The 20,440-nt window shown below is 36.9% G+C and overlaps 1 protein-coding gene across 2 annotated transcripts in view; it reads left to right on the top strand.

Moving 5' to 3' along the window:
- zfhx3b (zinc finger homeobox 3b) overlaps positions 1-20,440 on the top strand; it is a 271,800-nt gene that overhangs the window by 26,001 nt on the left and 225,359 nt on the right. For both annotated transcript variants that reach the window (XM_067416496.1, XM_067416447.1), the window contains exon 2: positions 18,553-18,605. The gene's annotated coding sequence lies outside the window, so the exon portion shown is untranslated. The remainder of the gene's footprint in view (positions 1-18,552; positions 18,606-20,440) is intronic.

Below are 20,440 nucleotides of genomic sequence, written 5' to 3'. Positions count from 1 at the left end.
TTAACATTAACAAATATTAATAAATACCCTAACAAATGTATTGCTCATTGTTAGTTCATGTTAGTTAATACATTAATTAATGTAATGAGACCTTATTGTAGCGTTATTATTATAAGTTACGCCTAAACTAATATGATTCTTGATTTTATTAATTTACCTCAAATATGAATTTGATGTTAATGTAATTTCATATGAACTAATTGATTAATATAAATGTTATTAATATAAATCAATCTATTTTTAAATGGTTATTTGAAGATGTATAATCGATTTATAATTATCCTTCATGTAAACCACACCAGTTTTTTTTCTTTTATAGAACAAAATGAGAAAAGCAAATAAAAAATTCAATTATATTAAAAATGTTTTATTGCATTTTTGTGAGGATGTCATTAGTTGTATTTATTGATTTATTTTTAAGGGAATTAAGAATAGATTTGAACTTGAGCATGTATTTACAGGCTGTGTCTGAACTGTGCATGTGAAACATGTTCATTTCTCTTGTCTGTTGTGTGCTGCCCTGAGGACAAGTGGATGTTCTGGTTGGAGATGTGCTTATCTAATCTCCTGGCTTTTTCAAGGATTTCACAATATTTTGGTTGATCAGACAGTATTTCAGAATTAAATCAGTGCAGTGTTAATGATCCGGATCTACTTTATTAAAAATAATGTATTGTGAATTTAAGAATTTTAAAATGTAGGGATGAGTTTGGTGTCCATCTCAAATTCTTTAAATCCTGAATCTGGTTTTATAGTTGCTGCTCACAAGGAAGTGTGTGAGTGCAGCATGATGTGTCCGCAGGGGACGAACCTATTGGCTGCACGGGATGATTGACACCTGTTTTCTGCCTATAAGACATCTCAGTCCATGTTGACAGAGCATCCGGGAGCCGTGGATTGGTTGCTTGCTTTTGATGTGCTTGTTTACATGCAGCAGCACAGGCACAACAATCTAGAATCCTCTCAACCCCATTGTGACGTCTGCTAAAAGTGGCCTCCTCAATTTGAAGATAAAAAAAAAAAAAAATCTTTAATCCTAAGAATCCTGAACTGAAGAACCGCCCGAGTTGGATAGGTGGAAGAAAAAGGCGCACTTTCATGTTCTGCCTGCTGTTTGTTTTGTGTTAGGACATCATTACGAAAGAGACGCCCAAGGCAGATACAAAAAAAAAAAAAGTTGGAGTGCGCCTGGAATTAATGTAATTACACAAGTTTGCTTGATTTGCACGTCTTCTCCTGACATCCCGTCACAGCGTTTGTAGTGTGCCCTTGCTGTTGTTGTTTTCTCCGCCGTGCCGTGCTGTTCTGCTCCATGTTAGTCGGACGTGTAAAATCCCTCAGAGGGTCTGAGGAGCGATCGCGCCGTCTGGGGCAAATACAGATGGTCATCCCGCATCTCATTCCATCTGATTACTGCAATCATGTGGATAATCCTCATCAAACTCTCGTGTCTGGGCTTCTGTGATACACTCGTACTGTACGTGGAGCCAGATCAAACAAGAGCTTTGGCTTTCCAGCCATCTCGGTTTATTTTCTATGTCACCGATATCCAAGGGGCTTATTAGTTTACCTTCTTTGTCTTCCCCCTCTTCTGCCTCCTTTCCATTTTCGAGAAGCATCGAGAGGAAGAGAGAGGGCTGTCTTGCACCTCGGAAAAGCGTTCGGATCATTTGTAGGCCTGAATCACACATTCTAACTGAAACACACATCCAGTTAAAATATGATAATTCAATCCCGCTCTGTTTTTATTAAATCACGCTCTCGGAATGCTGCGCTCTGCCTGATAGCGCTGTTATTGTTTGTGTAAAACACATTTTCTTTTTCTGCCTCTCTCTCTTTTGGGCTGGGGGTAGATGTTAGTGGCCAGTATGGGGAGGTAGTACGTCAGAGAAGACAAAAATGAGATTTCTCAGCGTGCGCATGGGACGTGATGTGTGAGACTAATGGCTGTCGGTTTGGTGCCTTGGTGTTTTCATTCTGCCTTCCTGTCCTGTAATCGGGGAAAAAAAAGACGGGGGGGGGGGGGACAAAGAAATAACGGGAAAAGAAAGAAATAGAATGAAAGAAAGACTGAACGTACGCAGGAGGGGAGGAGAGTCTGTTTATTCCTCCATCCCCCTCCCCGTCATCCGCCTCTTCTTTCTACCTCTGGAATATAATCCACTATCTCCTGACCTTCAAATCATGCCGCGCTGCAGTCATTCCAATTCACTGGCCACTATGAGCGTGAAATGTCCTCTAGCCCATTTCCCTCTCTCAGCATGGCCTCACTTCCTCTTTTGCTCTCTCCGCCCCTGCACGTATTACACACATCATGACCATGCTCTAAGAAAGCCATAACACACTGAACATTTCACCATCTTAAAGCGTCTTTTGTCACTAATTTAGGCTATTTGTAATAATAATAGAAATATGACGATTAGAAAAATGGAATAAGGTAAATTGAGAAATTAGCTGTTTGTCTTACACTTCATTTATTTTAAATCGGCTATTTCACATTATTAAATTTAAATAGTGTCCATATTGGTTAATATTATGTTTTATCAGCTTTGTACCAGGTACTATGCATACAATGTGCTGTATATAACGTTATATATACACCAACACGTTTTTTTTTCTTCCCCTAAATTTAACATAATGATTTCTATTCGAAACAAAATGGATATTCAAATCAAATCAAATATATATATATATATATATATATATATATATATATATATATAAATTTTGTACCATATATAAATCATTGTTATATCATTTAGAAGAAAAAAAAAGAAAAAAGTAAAAAAAAAAATCATGTCTGTCTGTTGGTGTGTGTGTGTGTGTGTGTGTGTGTGTGTGTGTGTGTGTGTGTGTGTGTGTGTGTGTGTGTGTGTGTGTGTGTGTGTGTGTTTGTGTACAGGTTTGGCCATATTTGTGGGGGACAAATGCTGCAATATACCTGCTGCGATCATGTTTTTACATGAATTATTATAAAATGTCTGCTGTTGTTTTTGTGTATGTATGTTTTGTTGTGTTGCTGTGCATGTATTTATACTGCTGTCTTCATAACAAATTGCCTTTTGAGGATAATTAAGTAGGTAACACCTTGTTTACTGTGTCCTTGTTACGTATTTTACTTACCAAAGTAATAACAGTAAATTATGCATAATTACATGTGACTAACTAACACTAATCCTTTAAGTACATGTTGTAAATTTATATTATTCAGTACTTAAATATATAATTACACTGTAACAGACATCTTAAAAAAATGGGTAACTACAAAGCAATGTCCTCACTTATATAGTGGACATTTTACTGGTGCTCCTCACCTTACTAGTTAAAAAAGCGTATAAATCAGCCCAAAACATTTTTTATTTAAATCTACTGTTTTGCATGTTTCTGTGATGAGTAAGTTTAGCTTAGATTGGGTTAGGCCACAGAAAATATCATGAACCTGATATAAAATCAGTTGAAATCTATGCAACGTCCTCAATATAGTTAAACAAACATGTGTGTGTCATTAAAATATGACAGATTAAAATAATTCAATTTTGTTATTAAAAACACTTTTTTTAACATCACCCGACTGTTAAACTAATGGTCAGTCTGTTTGATGAGCTCTTGAATCTGGAGGGAGTTTCTCAGCGCTGTGGGTCAAGAGAGGATCTGAAGCTCTGCCATTTCAGAGAAAGAGAGAGAGAGACAAATACATATTTTACAGAATTAGAATATTTGAATCTATACTAAATTAAGAAAAGAAAATGCTGGAATGTTTTCAGGCATTACTCAGGGCTATATTTGTCTGCATCTTTAGAATTCCCTCCTGAATCGCATGTTGCAAGGACAACACCGGTGGTTTCTTTCACACTAGCACTGAAGGTGAGATTGTGACATGGTGGGCATGTTCATGGTGTGTGTGAGAAGGACGTGATTGTATTTCTTTACTTCCTGATGCGGTGTGTTTGAGGTGGCTGAAGAGCGGAACCATTATGGCACTCAACCTCAGAGCTGAGTTTATTCTTCTAACACTCTTTTTCTCTTTTTTCCCCCTTCCCATTCACTTGCTCTTAAGTAAGTGTGAAATAAGCATTTGCTCTTTGTCCCTTCCGGATTTTTCGGAAACTTTCCATTTTAAGATGCATTGCATCATCTTTTTCCTTTCACCAATTATTTTTTTGCCTAACCTATTTTCTTGTATTGTGGTTTATGAAAGTGATTCCCAACCAGGAGAACTAGTATGCCAGTGGCTACCTATAAGAGGGATTTTTAAGGAAATCAATTATCTTATCCTAAAGTTTCTTCATCCTTGCCCCCAGAACTATCAAAAACTTTGAAAGACCTACAAGAATCTGTTTTTCAACCATCAACTTATTACAAATAAATGATTGTAATATTGGCAATTGGTGATATAAATGCTATGCTAAAGTTAAAGGTTTTGTGTTTAGTTTATTTATTTATTTATTTAACAGGGACCATACGACACAAATGTTGCGCTAGAGTTAGCTAAGATAGCTCATTTGCATCTGCGGGCCCTGGGCAGGATAATGTTAAATTATAGCATTAAATTACAATCCAAAAAAAAGAGGGGAAAATACAAAATAACAATAATAAAATAAACAAATAATATCATATCATAATATCAGAAATATTGAATAACTAGAAGTTAATTAATAATTATATAATTATAATTATATATATATATATATATATATATATATATATATATATATATATATATATATATATATATATATATATATATATATATATATATATATATATATATATATATATATATGTGTATGTATGTGTGTGTATATATATATATATATATATATATATATATATATATATATATATATAAAGATCACACAACTGATTTTTTTAAACCATAATTTAAGTTCCGTTTTAAAAATACTAAATAATGTAAACTTTTTAATATGAACAGGTAATGAATTCCATCTTTCTGCTGCTCTGTATGAGAACGCCGATTTTCCAAATGCAGTTTTCTTAAATTTAACTGAACAATCGCCTCTAATGGATGCCCTGGTTTCCCTAAAGTTGACTTTACAGAAAGTAATACACTTTTTAAGAGGTGGTGGTGCAATAGATCTTGAATTAACTTATACATCAAACACATATCTGCAAAGAATAAAAAACTATCAAACGTCAATAATTGATCAAAACGTTCTAATTAATTAATCTAAAACGTTCACAGTTTACTTATATAGAGTATATAATGTCTTCAGTGCTGTTACACTTGCTTTGTTGATGTTGAGAAGGCTGAAAAACATTTATTTCTTGAGACACATCTTAAAATCGAATCAGTAAATCGATCATTGATAGGCATTACAGTGTGAGTAAACTGTGTGATGGGAAGATCTGTAATATGAACTAAAATGAAAGCGATTTCAAAACTCTAGATAATTGTGTTCATTTATACCATGTGAAAAAAATGACCACATATTTGTTGAAACGTGCACTAATACAAGCAATCTGTTTAGGTTTGTACATATTGAAGCGGCATTCAGTACTGATTTTGATTCTCATTTAAGTCTAGGATCCCCAGACATTTAATACTCTGATTATCTTTAATTGTATACAGTATGAACCAAAGCAGATTTAAGCTAATTGAAACTAATTAGGTAACGTGATGCTTTGTTTGTGTGTGTTTGAGCAGTGTGAAGATGCTCTGGAGGACCTTGATTGTCTCTGGCTATTCATTCTCTCAGGCCCTGCTGTCCATTGAATATGAGCCGTGCTCCTACACATTATTGCACGGAGATTCTGCCGCTCATTAATCACATGACCTTCAAGGGCGAGCTTAATGACCTTGCAGGAGCATATCAGGTGGAGATGGCTGATGCTGGGGAATTAAATTGTTTCTGATCACGTGGTTCTTCATGGTGCCTCAACTGTCTGTAGCAGACGAACTGGTTCTGACTCTTAGGTGGGTCATTTCTGGGATTCGCCGCCTTTTGTGTCCCCCAGTAAAGATCATCTTACCGCCTTAAAACCTGTCAGAGTCATAAATAACACCATTTGAATTATAAGAATTTTGAGGTTGATTCAAGAAAATAATTTTAGATTTTAAAGCATTTTGCATATCACAATTTGTGATATATTGTGTCCCCAGGCCTTCTCCATTCCAATTTTTATGATAAATACAACACGTATTATTATAGTTATACCCCCCCCCCTTTTTTTTAATTGTTAGGTATATCAGTAAAGATTCTCTCTAATGTATATATTTTTTTTTTCAATTATTAAATTCATTATAACAATTATAATAATTTTTAGCTTGTCCCTCAATGTATTGTCCATGTTATTTTTAACCACTTTCCTTTTAAGTGAAAGTTGGAAAAAAAAAAGTGAGATACTCTATTATTTTAAATTTGATGTGGTCAACCTTAGTATGTAGGGGGAAAAAAAGTTAGTATAATTTTGTTGTTGTTTTAAAATAACTATTTTTAAGACCATGATTTAAGACCATTGAAGACAATTCTTTATTAGATAAACCTTCCATGTTAGTTCAATGTTAGCATACTGAAGACCCATTATCCTCCCCCATAGGAAAGGATCTCAATTGTTCTCCTACACCAAAAATGAAATTAAATAGAGAGATTTCTTTCTCCTGCTTCTCAGATATTTCTTTCTAAGGTAAAAAAAATACCTTGATAATTTCACATGTTTCATGAAGAAATCTCAATATTCACAAACTGTGCTCATATTTGCCAAGTCTGAAAGATTTTGATAAGAACCAATTCTTTAAAACCAGATGATCTGAGCTGTTATCCACATTGACTTTCTTGCTTTGTACTTTTACTGCATGTCAGCAATTGTCTCATTTGTTTGCATCTTTATATCTCATAATTTAGGAATTTTAGAAGAAACATCTGAGGAAAAAGTTGACGCTTAAATAAAACATAACTGACAACTCCATTAAATCCCCTGAGCAATGAAAAAACCTCTGAGCAATGAAGTCGTCCTTCTGCTAAACAAAAAACTGGTTTTGGCCTTTTTTCAGAAGATATTTAAAATCTCTCAAATATTTCACTAGAGTACATTTGAACAATTTCCTTGAAAGGCGCGTGTAAGTTTCTCTTTTCTCTGATAAGTGTCTTTTAGCACAGTGAAAGCTTTTTGTCATGCGCCTTTTTCTCTTTTTGTCATTCTACTTTTTCATAACCTTATAATTATTAAAGGTGATTATAATCCAGATCCCACTGATGTGTAAACTTCATATAAAACTATGTCGGCAGCACTTTCGCTTCCAGCAGCAATCTTAGCATTAAAACATGGACTTTCTTCTCAGTGACATTAAAATCGAGGGATTTTGTTTATCCGTGCCTTTGTTTATTTAACATTTCGCACAGCGGGGGGAGTTTTCAGATAGCTTGTTTTCAAGACAGTCCCTGCAGACAGCGAGCAAACACTCCACAGTTTCATCAAACAGAACAATGCTCAACTTTCCCCCCTCAGCGCCGTGCAGCCAAATACGCCAAAGCAGTGCACCACGGTTCAGGATGATTGAAAATGATTGTCAAAATTTTTTAGAGTCTGTAGCAATATGCATGTGAAATTTGTTTTACTGTCTCTCTGCTTTCCCCTCTTTTTCTGGATCAGAAACATAGGTTTGTACCCCTTCAAAGAGACACGGATAGAGGAAGAACTCTCAAGACATAGACATAGACATGTATGCATTCATACGCTCTTAAAAATAAAGCTTCTTTATTTGAATTAATGGCGAAGAACCTTAAGCATTGCATTAATGAGTTGCGTATTGTATAACTTATCAAACTAAGTTAAGCAATTTTCAACTTTTAAAAAAATAGTTAAAACAACGCATAAAACAAATAACTTAGTGACCATTTCACAGTGGTTCTTTTGAATATTGGAATGATCTTCACACTAAGAAAAAATGGTTCTTTTCAAAACTGAAAGGATCTTTTACATTTTGTAAACTAAAATAGTTTGCTCTATTGCATCATTGTGAAAACACCCTTTTGTAACCTATTTTAAGAATGTATAACTGTTGTAGAAGGATGTTGTAGACTGTTGTAATGTTTCGTCAACTTCTAATTAAAAAAACTAATGGAAGTTCATTCAGCAAATTTGGCTTTTCATTGACAAGAATCTGTAGGGGAGATTAGGGTAAGATGTGTCGACCCCTAAAATGCGGTATCATTTTTGTGATTGCGTGTTTATAATGGGTCAATATTTATCGAAAGGCACTTTTTGGTGTGTGTGTTTACATTTTTTTTTCTAAATTTAATGTAATTTTGGTTAAAGCAAATTTATCCAGTATTTAAGACATTCTTATATACACACACACACACACACACACATTTTTCTGGGCTTGCGATAGCCGTAATGGTTTTTATACTGTAAATACACACACACACACACATATATATACAAACCATATTTTCTATGTCCCTACACTACCCCTAACCCTAAACCTACCCATCACTCACAACTTTCTGCATTTTTACATTTCCAAAAAATCTTATTCTGTATGATTTATTAGCTTTTGTACCCATATGGGGACCTCAATTTAGGTCCCCACAGTGACACGAGTCCCCATGAGTCTGTGTGCATTCTGGTTGAAGTCCCCACCCACCAGGCTAGAAGAACATGTACACATACACCTCTAATTTTTAATTCTGAAAATTAGGATTCTTTGATAGCAGATAGCATTCAGAGGTATTAGTTCTACATTTATCTCATTTCTCCTTTTCTAGAGAACAATGTACATAAAATTTGTTATGGCTTACTCTAAACTCCCCTACTCAGTGCTGTACTGAATGAAGAAAATTAAGTGTCTCCCTCCTTTCTATCTCGCGTTCTATTCCTCTTTCTTTGTGTAAACATTAGGCGTAGAACAGAATGTTTCATTTCATAATGAAAAGTGCATTATTAGGACTGAGACGTTGTTCCACAAGGTCAACTGGGCTACCAGGGTTCGATGTCAAATAAAGATGATGTTCAGGAGGTCTGGGGGGCATAGCGAGCGGACAGACGCAACAAACTACAGTTTTGAACCTTATTAAATTGCACTTAGTCTTAAAAACACTGCATTTGTATAAACATCTGTCTTTCTCCTCTATTTTATCTATCTTTTTCTTGTCTTTCTCTCAAGTGCAGACTTGATTAATATTTTCTTCTTTTTGGTAACCATGGCAATGAGGTCAGTGGATATGATGCTTAATTGAATCTTTCCAGAGCTTTTGTGTTCACCTCTTGTGTCTGAAATCTGCTTATTTTTTTCTCTTTCTCTTGGCACTTCATTTCATTTTGTATATGTTTATGCATTTAGCCCCAGAATACAGATATGAATGCATGTCTAGAAGAGGACTTTCTGATAAATCAAATATTCACAATGATGTAAAATGAAACAATATGGTTAACTTTGTGATGATTGAATAGATGTTTATAGGAGTCATTGCATTAGTTGTCTCATGACTCTTGAGAATGAATGATATTAATTGAAAATTGAATAACATATCTGGTTTAAAGATCATATAAAGTTGTCCTTTTGTAGTCTTTCTCTACCCTGAAATCAGACCCAAAATATTGATGACTCATACCACACTCTCTCATTTTGTCCAATCAAATGCTCCTCAGAGTGAGAATGTCCCGCCAAAAAAAGAAAGAAAAACACCTTTTGACTATATGTAGCAAACTCAGTTTCTGTCAATCTTGAGTACCTAAAGAGTGGTAATGCATCCTTCATATCTCCGAAAAGTCTTTAGTTTTTTTATGTTCATAAAAGAAATATACGCTGTACAGAGTCTTTCCAATTAAAACAATCGTCGTCAAAATGCAGGGAGCAAACAAAAACACTCCTTTGCTGCTCCGTAAAAACAAACTCCATCCACTGTCCCCTTAACGCTAGGTTCTTTGGGAAGCTGTACAGGGTTTTCTTGCCCTTAAAACCAAAAACACACTTCTTTGGTGACATTGCTGAGTTTGTGAAGTCCTGTGACCTGTGCAGCGCAGCCGATGACTTCCCTAAAGCCGAGCAAAGAGCTCTGATTCTCTGCCTTCGCTCTCTCATTCTGGTCGACGGGCGAGTGCCCTTCCTGGAGAATTTCCCGTACAGTCCATACAACGAAATCCCACCCTAGACTGGGTAAACCCAGCCTGATTTGCCTGCAACTCAGTCTGGAAACCTGTACATTCATTTCTACTGCTTTGTTACATTTTTGCAGAACCAATCACAGACTGGTTTATCAATCTGGCGCGCTATTGGTGGGTTTAGCACGATGACAGATAGAGAAGCGATGAGTCGTTGATCCCACCTCTTGTGGTCTGATTGGTTGAAGGACTATCCAATTGCATACAGAGTCATTTGAATAATGCTCGTTTATCACGCCTCTTGTGCAGCAGAAAATACAGAGCAGACTCCCCAGACCAATGTTCAGTTTAAAATTAAGCTTGGTCTGGTGATAGGCAGTCAAACGCAGACCCATATTTGAAAAAATAAATAAATAAATAAACTTTTCAAAAAACGTCCAACTTAATTTTTTAAAGGTGCCCTAGAATGAGTTGAAACAATATGTTAAATTGTTCTCTGATATCTACATAGAGGGTATGTGGAAAATTTAAGGGCAAAAATTGTCCAGATACAGTTTTACAGGTCCATTTACAATCCTATAAATTGTCCCTAGGATGTAATGCTCTGTTTTTGCCTTATTTGGAAGATTCATGAATATTAATGTTGAGCTCTGCTCTGATTGGCTTATTTCAGCAGCTCACACTAGTTCAACTGTTCAGCGAAGCGGCTCGTGAATCCTGACAGAACACAGACCGACTGAATGACACTTTAAGCAGAACATCTCAAATGGAGATTGCTAAAATTCAGCTTACTTGTTTATTGGTTTTCAGATCAAACGCACGTGAGAGAGAGCTTGCGTGCATATGGTTGCCAGATTGCATATGTTTAGTTAAAACACCGGATCGTGTTCTTTTCGCAGAAAATTCTGATTGGGGGATTTAAATTACTGAAATCTGGCAACCACAAGCATGAACACTCGAATGCTCTTCTTTCCCCCCTGACAAAACCAGTGTTTTTTGTTCAAGTTTTAATTTTTTAAACTGCAGCGATATTGCATGTTTATATAACGTTAGTCACAATGTAGGCTACGCAGTGACTGTGATGTACTCAAGAATGCAAAGACATCATACTTAAGTTCTCAAAAATATAAATATTTTTTTACAAAATGAATAGAAGCCTTAGTCAATTAGTCAAATAGTCAAATGACTATGGTTTTAAATTGTATGGTGGAGAAGGTGACGTTAGCTAGAAGGATCGAGTGAGCAATCTGTAAGCAACTAAACTAAGGTAGTAAGTATACGGTTGTTTTTTGTAATACAAAATAATATTACCCTTTGTCATTAGACACACTATTTAGTTTTGTATGCTACTTGGAGTTTCAAGTTGTTACTGTACTAGAATCTTGTGTTATCTAGACAACGCTGTCTCTGTAAGAAACTTTCAATTTAATCAGAAATTGTTTAAACAGTTAATAAGTGGATAAATCACTACTTAATGCTTGCAGGAATATAGTTGTAATTGCCCCTTTCTCCAGGTTTAGACACTGAGCGAAGCTTGCTTGATATTGTCCCAGGTTAGAAAAAACTGTCTGTGGTGAAATGGGTTGCACAAACGAACGATTTTGAATAAAAATTTTGCGATACCCGATTATAATAAACATCAACTGTGACTGTTGAGATTTTTTATCTGTTGGAAGGGTATGAAAAGTCCTCACGTCCCCTGCACAACCTGGAACATGACACGTGTCCATGATCTGCCATTTTCACTATTTTCGCGTGACGCTTGTTTACCTGCAGAACTCCTGATGATTCGGCAGTGCAGTTCCACCTGACATTGAACATGGGCTGGCATATATTAAGGATCCCAGCAATTGTGTCACAGTTGGTGTTATGTTTAGATTTGCCTATTTTTCCGTGGTGTTTTTCATGCATGAGATTTACATATGAAGGAGGAGGCAATGGTGTGTAAACTAACTAACTAAATCTGCAGAGGAAAGAGTTAACACTCTGCTTCAAGCTCAAATTTATGATCAAAGATTATGATAAAAAAAACATTACAAATATATGCAAGTAAAGCTATAATGATAAATGTGGTTTAAAATGTTAAAAAAAACTAATTTCATTTTTGTTTAGCACCTGCTAATTGGGGGAACAATAATCACTATAGCAAATACATTCATTTTGAGATTACTGGTCTAAGGCTCAAAATTGTGAAATATATCCTATGAATGTATTCATTCATCCTTTCATTTTCACATTTTTTTTCTTTACTTCTGATGATGGTTATTCATCAGAGCAATCATGTTTTATGTCTCTGTCTGTCCGTATCCCTCTCGCTGCTTTTGTTTCTTGCTCTCGTAGTGTCCTGCTGGGAGTAGAATTAAAGGATTCGACTCCTTAATGCAGTAATAGATGCTCACTGCCACTTCTGCATCTCTTTCTTCCTCTCTTTTTCTTTGCCTGCTCACCCTGTTTTTCACCGCCGGGCAACATTTACATACTCAAATCATTCTCAGGAACGATTGTTAAATTGATTTCAAACGACTCTGATGATTCAAGTGGTGAAACAAAAAGCCATGCAGCCAGCCAGGCATTGATACACAAAGTGATCCACTGACACTGAAGCCTCTCCCTGAGCAGGTGCTCTCATTAATACCCACAAAATTGGGGTCCTTCAAGATCCAGGCATAAGTGGAACGTCTAGTCGCCACACACACACACAAAGGCTGATCCGCACTTTGTTCATGTTGTTTCATGGGTTAATCCATGCATGTCTTAGAGAAAAGATATATAACCAGTCATAAGTCGCATGGGTATATTTGTGGCAATAAACAACAATACGTTGTCAAATTCAAAGTCAAAATTATAAATGTTTATTTTATGCCAAAGTCATTAGGATATTAAGTAAAGATCATATTCCATGAAGATATTTAGTAAATTTCCCACTGTAAATATATGTATATATTTTAATTTCCCACTGTTAGTACGTATGATGCGTTGCTAAGGACTAAAAGCAAATTTGTGCCAGATTTCAGATTTTCAAATAATTCAATCTCGGCCAAATATAGTCCTGTCCTAACCAGCCATACATACATGGAAAGCTTATTTTTTCAACAACATGGTTTTGTGGTCCAGATTTTGTGTCTGGTTCACTATTTTGTGGGGACTCTCAATAGACGTAATGGTTTTTATACAGTACAAACCGTATTTTCTATCCCCCTACACTGCCCCTACCCCTAAACCTACCCATCACAGGAAACATTCTGCATTTTTACTTTCTTAAAAAAACTCATCCTGTATGATTTATAAGCATCTTGAAAAGTGGGGAATGCTGGCTGGTTCCCACAATGTAGGTAATCTCAGGTTTTACTAACCTTATGGGGACATTTGGTATATATATATATATATATATATATATATATATATATATATATATATATATATATATATATATATATATATATATATATATATATATATATATATATTATATTATATTATATTATATTATATATATATTATATTGTAATTAAATAATAATAATGGTATATATATATATATATATATATATATATATATATATATATATATATATATATATATATATATATATATATATATACCATTATTATTAGGGCTGTAACGATACACCAAACCCACGATTCGGTTCGTATCACGATTTTTGACCCACGGTACGATACAAACCTCGATATGGGGGGGACAAAACAGTTTTATTCTGTACAGTATTCTGTAGCCTATTTTGCCGTCAATACCATATATCTGTATGGTCAATAGGCTACTGCCGACGTTTTCTTTGCGGTACCAATAGGCAATATATATTTAACATGAAGTATAGGGCCTCCTGTACATCAATACCAACAGAAGCGCCGCGTCAGACACGCTTCTGGTGTGCAAAGAAAGAGAAAACGCCACGCAGCCGCCCCGCGGATGACACGCAACAGAAGCGTCACGCTCACACCACGTTGCCAGCCGGTTGGGGAAGCTTCTTGAAACACTTACGGCAAATTGTGTGGGTCATGTCAACTACACGATTGCCATCCTTGTTCGATCTCCACCGGGTAGCTGAAATGTTGCCATAACTGCTGACTTAAAAGTTGGACCTGGACAGGAAGGATAGTTCTGGGAGTTGGAAGGGGTGTGTCGCGATTCTGCCTCCTCACATCGCGATACAGGTTCGTGGACCTGCGTATTGCGATTTCGATTTCATATCGCATATCGTTACAGCCCTAATTATTATTATTTAATTACACCCATAGCATTCAATGTCCACTTTTTGACAGCTTTAGTTTTGCATTCAACCGCTGCACCATGTCAAGTAAGACACTTATTAGCTGTAGCTTGGCTACACCAGCTTGAAAATATCATGGCGTAAAAGATAGGTGGAATAGGAAAAAGGGAAAAATAAATAAATAAACGAACACACTCCACATCAGATTTGACATATGCACTATAAAATAACCATTAGCAGTTAGCTACAATCTGAAGTGACAGTCTATCAATAATGTCCGTCTGAAAATGGGACAGGTTTGTTGCTGCCTCTAAATCATTGGAGAGTCCATAGAGCTGAGACACAGGCAGGTATAGAAAATGCATTAAGTCGAGATGTTGATGGGAGTGGTGTGAGCGTGGGGACACTTAAAGCTCCAGGGGATGTGACTTTAGCATGCCCTGTGCTGACACACACACACACACACACACACACACACACACACACACACACACACACACACACACACACACACACACACACACACACACACACACACACACACACACACACACACACACACACACACACACACACACACACACACACACACACACACACACACACACACACACACACACACAGGAGTAATAGCTCAGCCTTTCAGCTCATCACCCTTTACCTTTAAACCCTGTAAATCTGAGGGTGATAAAGGTGATGGTGTTGTTGGGAGATTTTTGTGGGATTTTTAATTTTAATTTTTTTTGGATGTCGCAGCTCTGTGAGATTTAATTTAATATTGAGATCTTTATACCGACTGACTTCTACATTGTTCCAGTGAAAGCTAATAAAAAATGAATATGCATTTTGTATCAAGTCACTAAATTTCAATAGCCCCAAAATTTAATTTCCTCTCCACCTAAAAACAAAGGAAGATATATTTGCCTGCCAGAAAAAGGCCTTAATTTCTCTTAATCTTTTATCTATATTGATGTCACTTATGATATTCTTTAATAAAACAGAATCATTATAGCTCTATTAAATTTCTCATAAAAAGGTCTACTTTTTTTAATAGGAGCCTATATAATTCTCTTCTGCTGTGACCTCTGCGTTTGTTTACTAGACTAATTCAGAGCTTTTGCCCACCCAACAGCCCACACTCAATACATACAAACACCCACTTAACTCCATTGCCCCCTCCCCTTGGCTACATTAGCATAAAATTAGCCTAGACTGTGCATATGAATGGGCTCAATTCATGAATGAATGTGGGCTCGCGGAGCTGAGTCAGGGTGGACCAGAGCGCCACGTGCCTATTCTCTCCTGCTGGTATTAAAGTGGTAGCGTCTAATTGTCTGCTTGCCAGCCATCTGCCTGCGTGCCGCTTGACTTGGCATAACAGGCTGGCGTTATGGCAACAAGTGTCTTTTTCCGCATTGCCACACTCACCAGCCCTGTAAACTTGGCAGCCAGCCTGCCCGTTTGCCCGCCCCCGTATGCAGATAAAGAGCTTATTATGCCCAGGCGGTGGGTGGGGGAGCAGGAGGCGGGGCTGCTGATTTACATATCACCGCCGAGTTGACACCCTCCAGATGCAAAACAGCCAAGTAGCAATTAAGGCTGCTTAGTGCTTTTGTTTAGTGTGGTGGAGTGGGCAAGCCGGGTGGGCATAACTCGGCCGCCTCCAGAGGGGACATGTATAAGAATTTCAGCTCGGCACGTGGCGCCTTCCGGCCCTCCCTTTTCGTAAGTCGGCACACGTCTGGCTTGAATATACGCACCTCCGTCGCTAGGTGGTCTGCTGTCTTGGGCCTGGCACAATGAGCTGCTTGCAGGCACTAGACACTGATTACATACATCACAAACCACTGACAGTGACCAATTACAGATGAAAAGCACTTTACGACAGCCAGCTTATTCATTTTAATTCACGTCTTTATGTTGTGCTGGCTGATATGGCAGTCATGTTGGACTTTATACTGACACTTAGTGGTCTGGAAGCAACATCACGCAAAATCAAGTTGGCATTGTAGAAATGTCCTGTTTTTACAGTCAGAGACGATTCATTTTCAAACAAATTTGTCCAGTAACCAATGTCCAGTATCCATCTGGTCAGTTATCTTAAAGGGATAGTTCACCCAAAAATGAAAATTATGTCATTAGTTACTCACCCTCATGTCATTCCAAACCTGTAAGACTTTTGTTTGTCTTTGGAACATAAATGAAGATCTTTTTGCTGAAGTCCGATAGCTTTCTGTGCCTCCATTGATGTCTGCGGAACTGCCACTTTAACAACAAAAAGTTCATAAAGTGATCGTAAAACTAATCCATATGAATTGAGCTGTTTAGTCAAAATTATCTGAAGAGACGCAATCTTTTTATATGATGAACAGACTGATGATGAATTTAGGCTTTTATTAATATATAAACATTCATCAACTCACACATCAGTCGTGGTTAATGGAAGCTCTTGATGTTCGAGAACCAATGAGGTTCTTTCTTGTGTTACGTAGCGCCTTTCAGCTTTCTCAAGAACGAATGAGGTTCATTCTCGTGTATTAAGCAGCACGATTCTCAGAGTTCATCAAAAAGATCTTCATTTGTGTTTCAAAGATGAACCAAAGTCTTAAGGGTTTGGAACAACATGAGGGTAATTAATGAGAGAATTTTCAATTTTTGTGTGAACTATCCCTTTAAAATGGCAGCCCTCATGAGGTGACCCACACATTTAAAACTAAAATTAGCTATTTGTAACTGGACTTTTCAACTAATGTGAATTTACAATATTTAAAACTTGGTTTTCTGTTAATTTCTTGCAAGTAATAATCACTGCAATCACTGTATTATACTAATTTCTGCTTCCCTTAAGCATTGGAGGTGTAGCCTAGTGGCCAATAGAGTTTTTATAATAGAGTTTTAATCCAGTTTCGGACATTCCCGATACTATTTTGCCCATATGAAAAAATGTACGATTTAATAATTATACAAATTATAGAAAGGTAGATTTAGTCATTTTGTTGTGTATGTGCACACAATATGCATTGATGAATTGTGGGTGTGTTTCTTCATCTGTTGAGAAGTCCTTCCATAGCTGCGGTATAGAAAAACACTTACTGCTAATGCAAATAACAGGGCAGTATAAATCAGTGGCCAGGAGCGGGCAAGCAAATATTGTGTAATAGTTATTGCGAAATGAAGTGGCATTGGGATCAATACCTCACTATATCTCACTCGACTGTGGTGGGCCATTGGAGGCAGGGGTCCTCTCTACTGCCTCCACGGGGCACCATAAATCTGTCGCTGTGCCTGGATGTGTATGTGAGCCTGTGCCCTCTTATTAAAAAGAGCCAGTAATTAGCACATTGCCCCAAAGCTGCTTGGAAAGTCTAGCCTCACGTAAAGGTATTGCACTAAAGTATGTCTCAGTGTGTGTGTGTGTGTGTGTGTGTGTGTGTGTGTGTGTGTGTGTGTGTGTGTGTGTGTGTGTGTGTGTGTGTGTGTGTGTGTCCCTTTTTCCTTTTTTCAGTGGAAGTACTCTATAACATTACAGTCTGAAAATATTCAATATTTCCATTCAGATGCTACAAAAGAAGTATTATTAGACTGGTTGTAAGTGGATGTGTTTTCTGTATGTTATGTTTTCCCACAATTCTTTGTACAGTACCTGTGCCAGCCCAGTCAATACATTCCTAAAGATTTTAAAGGCTGTTTTGAATGCATTCTCAATATCATGTATGCTCATCTCCAGCTAGAAAATGAACAAAAAAAAATATGTACTCAACACATCATCTGTACGCTTTACAATTTAATTTTTCAGTGCTCTTGTATTTATTGTTCTAATATAAAGAGCACAATAATGGCTGATCTCCGAGGGAGAAGAAGTGGTACTTTGTGAAATATCAGGGTTTTCCGTCCCTGTGTGTCTTTGTGTCCATATATGAATTTAAGTGCAAGGGCCTCATGCTATGCTCGTGCTTTGTTTTTTTTCGGTACAATATGCTTCCTATTGTCATGGATGTGGTTTGGTCTTTTCCCTGGTTTGTCCATTACAAGGTTTATTCACAAGTTGATTTTATATGGTGTTAAGTACGGCCTTGGGGCCAGAAATGATTGGGACCAGTCAGAAAGTATTCGAGTAAGAATGTTGATCAGTCAGCTTGGAGATTAGAGACCTTGGTGTTTTCTTTGAGACGGCTGATTGAAGTGGATGAGGAAAATTGAATTTCAGATTTGATTGAAGGCTGTTTGATTATGATTATTTCTTTGTGTGTCCTTTTTAGGTCTGCGAGGAAACGAGGAAAGGGATTTTGCAGCTGCTCTTCATCGACTGTTGGTAAGTCTGAGCGCACAAAACCATTAAAAGAAGTTTGTCGTCATACTGTGTGTAATTTCCGAACGTGGCATCTGTAACCTACCTTGTGGGCAAATTTTCCGTCTCTTTTCCACAGCGTCCGTAGTGCATTTAGCTGGGAGAGTGAATTATCGCTGTGGCAGAGACGTTTGCGCAGGTTTAGATGTGACAGTATATCTAAAAGAGCTCACTACAATATTGATCTCTCACACTGGAGTCGTTTGCCATGTGCTATTCCTGGCCTCTGTCACTCACTGAGAATTATGGGTAAAAAATGGGATGCCACTGCATGACAAAATGTCACATCGTTTCAAGCAAGTAAAGGAAACAGGATATATTTATGCATTGATCAACTACAGCACGGTGCTTTGCATAAAATTGCATTTTTAGGTTAGAACACAAATGTTTGTTATAAAATGTAATTAATACATCCATTTTCTATTTTAAAAAAGCAGTTAGCATGTGAGCTTCCTTAAAAATAATTACCACATTATTTGGGATGGTTTTAGGAAGGATTTTTGAGAAGGTGAGAAGGTGGAACAGCTCTCCGCTATTTTGCTTGAAAAACATCTCTCTGCCTTTAAGATGTATGATCCTAAAAGGAGTGCTGCTTTTTTAATACTTTATATTGAAGCCCCACTGTTTTAAATGCAAGCAAGTAATTACCATATAAATATCGGCCTCTCTTTTATGAGAAATTTAAAGACACTTTCAGTGTAAAAAACAGATGTTGAGGCAATCTCACATAATTGGATATCAACATTATGTGGTTTTGCTAATCAACACCAATGAAGAGGCATTCTATTATTTTTTTATTTTTTTATTTATTAATCCACCCAAGTGCAGTTTTATGGCTCTGAAGTGGTAGACTTGTAAACCAACAGGCCTGCTCTCTCAAAGGGAAGCCAGATGGAGAGCGAAAGTGTTTTGGCAACATGTTTTCCAGCAAACCACACACACACAGACTAACAGTCTCTATATTTGTAAACCGATGTTGGTCTGTGGGTCTTTGCTAGCCATATGGCTGCTCTTCAAGTCCTTCTTCTAATGTATCTGTATCTCGCCCCAGCCTAGCCTTGAACTTGGAGACACTAGATGGAGGTCAAAGGATAAAGGTCATCCTGCATGTCTGAGGTTGATCTTGTCGTGTGGATTATGAAGCGGTGGGATGTTTGCACTTCAACTCTGGAGTGGAGGAAGGGGCAGTTGCCCAACACAGCTCAGAGCTGCAGCCTCTGGCGATCGAGTTAGACTCATGTGTAAGCTGTGTGTTGTAGGGTTAGAGGTCCTGACCTCTGACCTGCATCAGTGAAGGATGCATGATACAGCATGAACAGTCCTAATGCCCTCCTCAATGAGTGGACAATAGACACGGCTATTGATCCACTGGTGCTGTCTGTCTCACTGTTTAAGAGAACTCGGTCAGCTTGCTGTCAACAACTGGGCTAAATCTACTAGAAATGTGGATTCAGTATGCAACAGATTAGTCAAACGATGATGGGATGGGGTGATGGAGATGTTTTTCTTTGTGTGGTTTTTGTTCATTGCATTGCATTTAGCTTTTTCTATTATGGAATTTAATTTTTTTTTTTTTTTAAGTCTGAGTCAAAATAATAGCTCAATTTCTAAGCATACCATTCACAATTGAATTGAGAATGCCTTGCACATTTCAGTTCAATTCCTAAAGGTATCAAACAGGATGCAGAATTACAATTGATGTAAGGACGTGAAATTACAATGAATTGTAGTTCTCGAGAGTAACACCATTAATGTTTTTTTCTTCTTCTAAGGCATATTTATAAAAGCTACTTAAATGT

Source organism: Pseudorasbora parva, chromosome 1, assembly GCF_024679245.1.
Source record: "Pseudorasbora parva isolate DD20220531a chromosome 1, ASM2467924v1, whole genome shotgun sequence".
Classification (NCBI taxonomy): domain Eukaryota; kingdom Metazoa; phylum Chordata; class Actinopteri; order Cypriniformes; family Gobionidae; genus Pseudorasbora; species Pseudorasbora parva.
The sequence above is the reverse complement of the archived record's forward strand: the minus strand, read 5'-3'. Positions and strand labels throughout refer to the sequence as shown.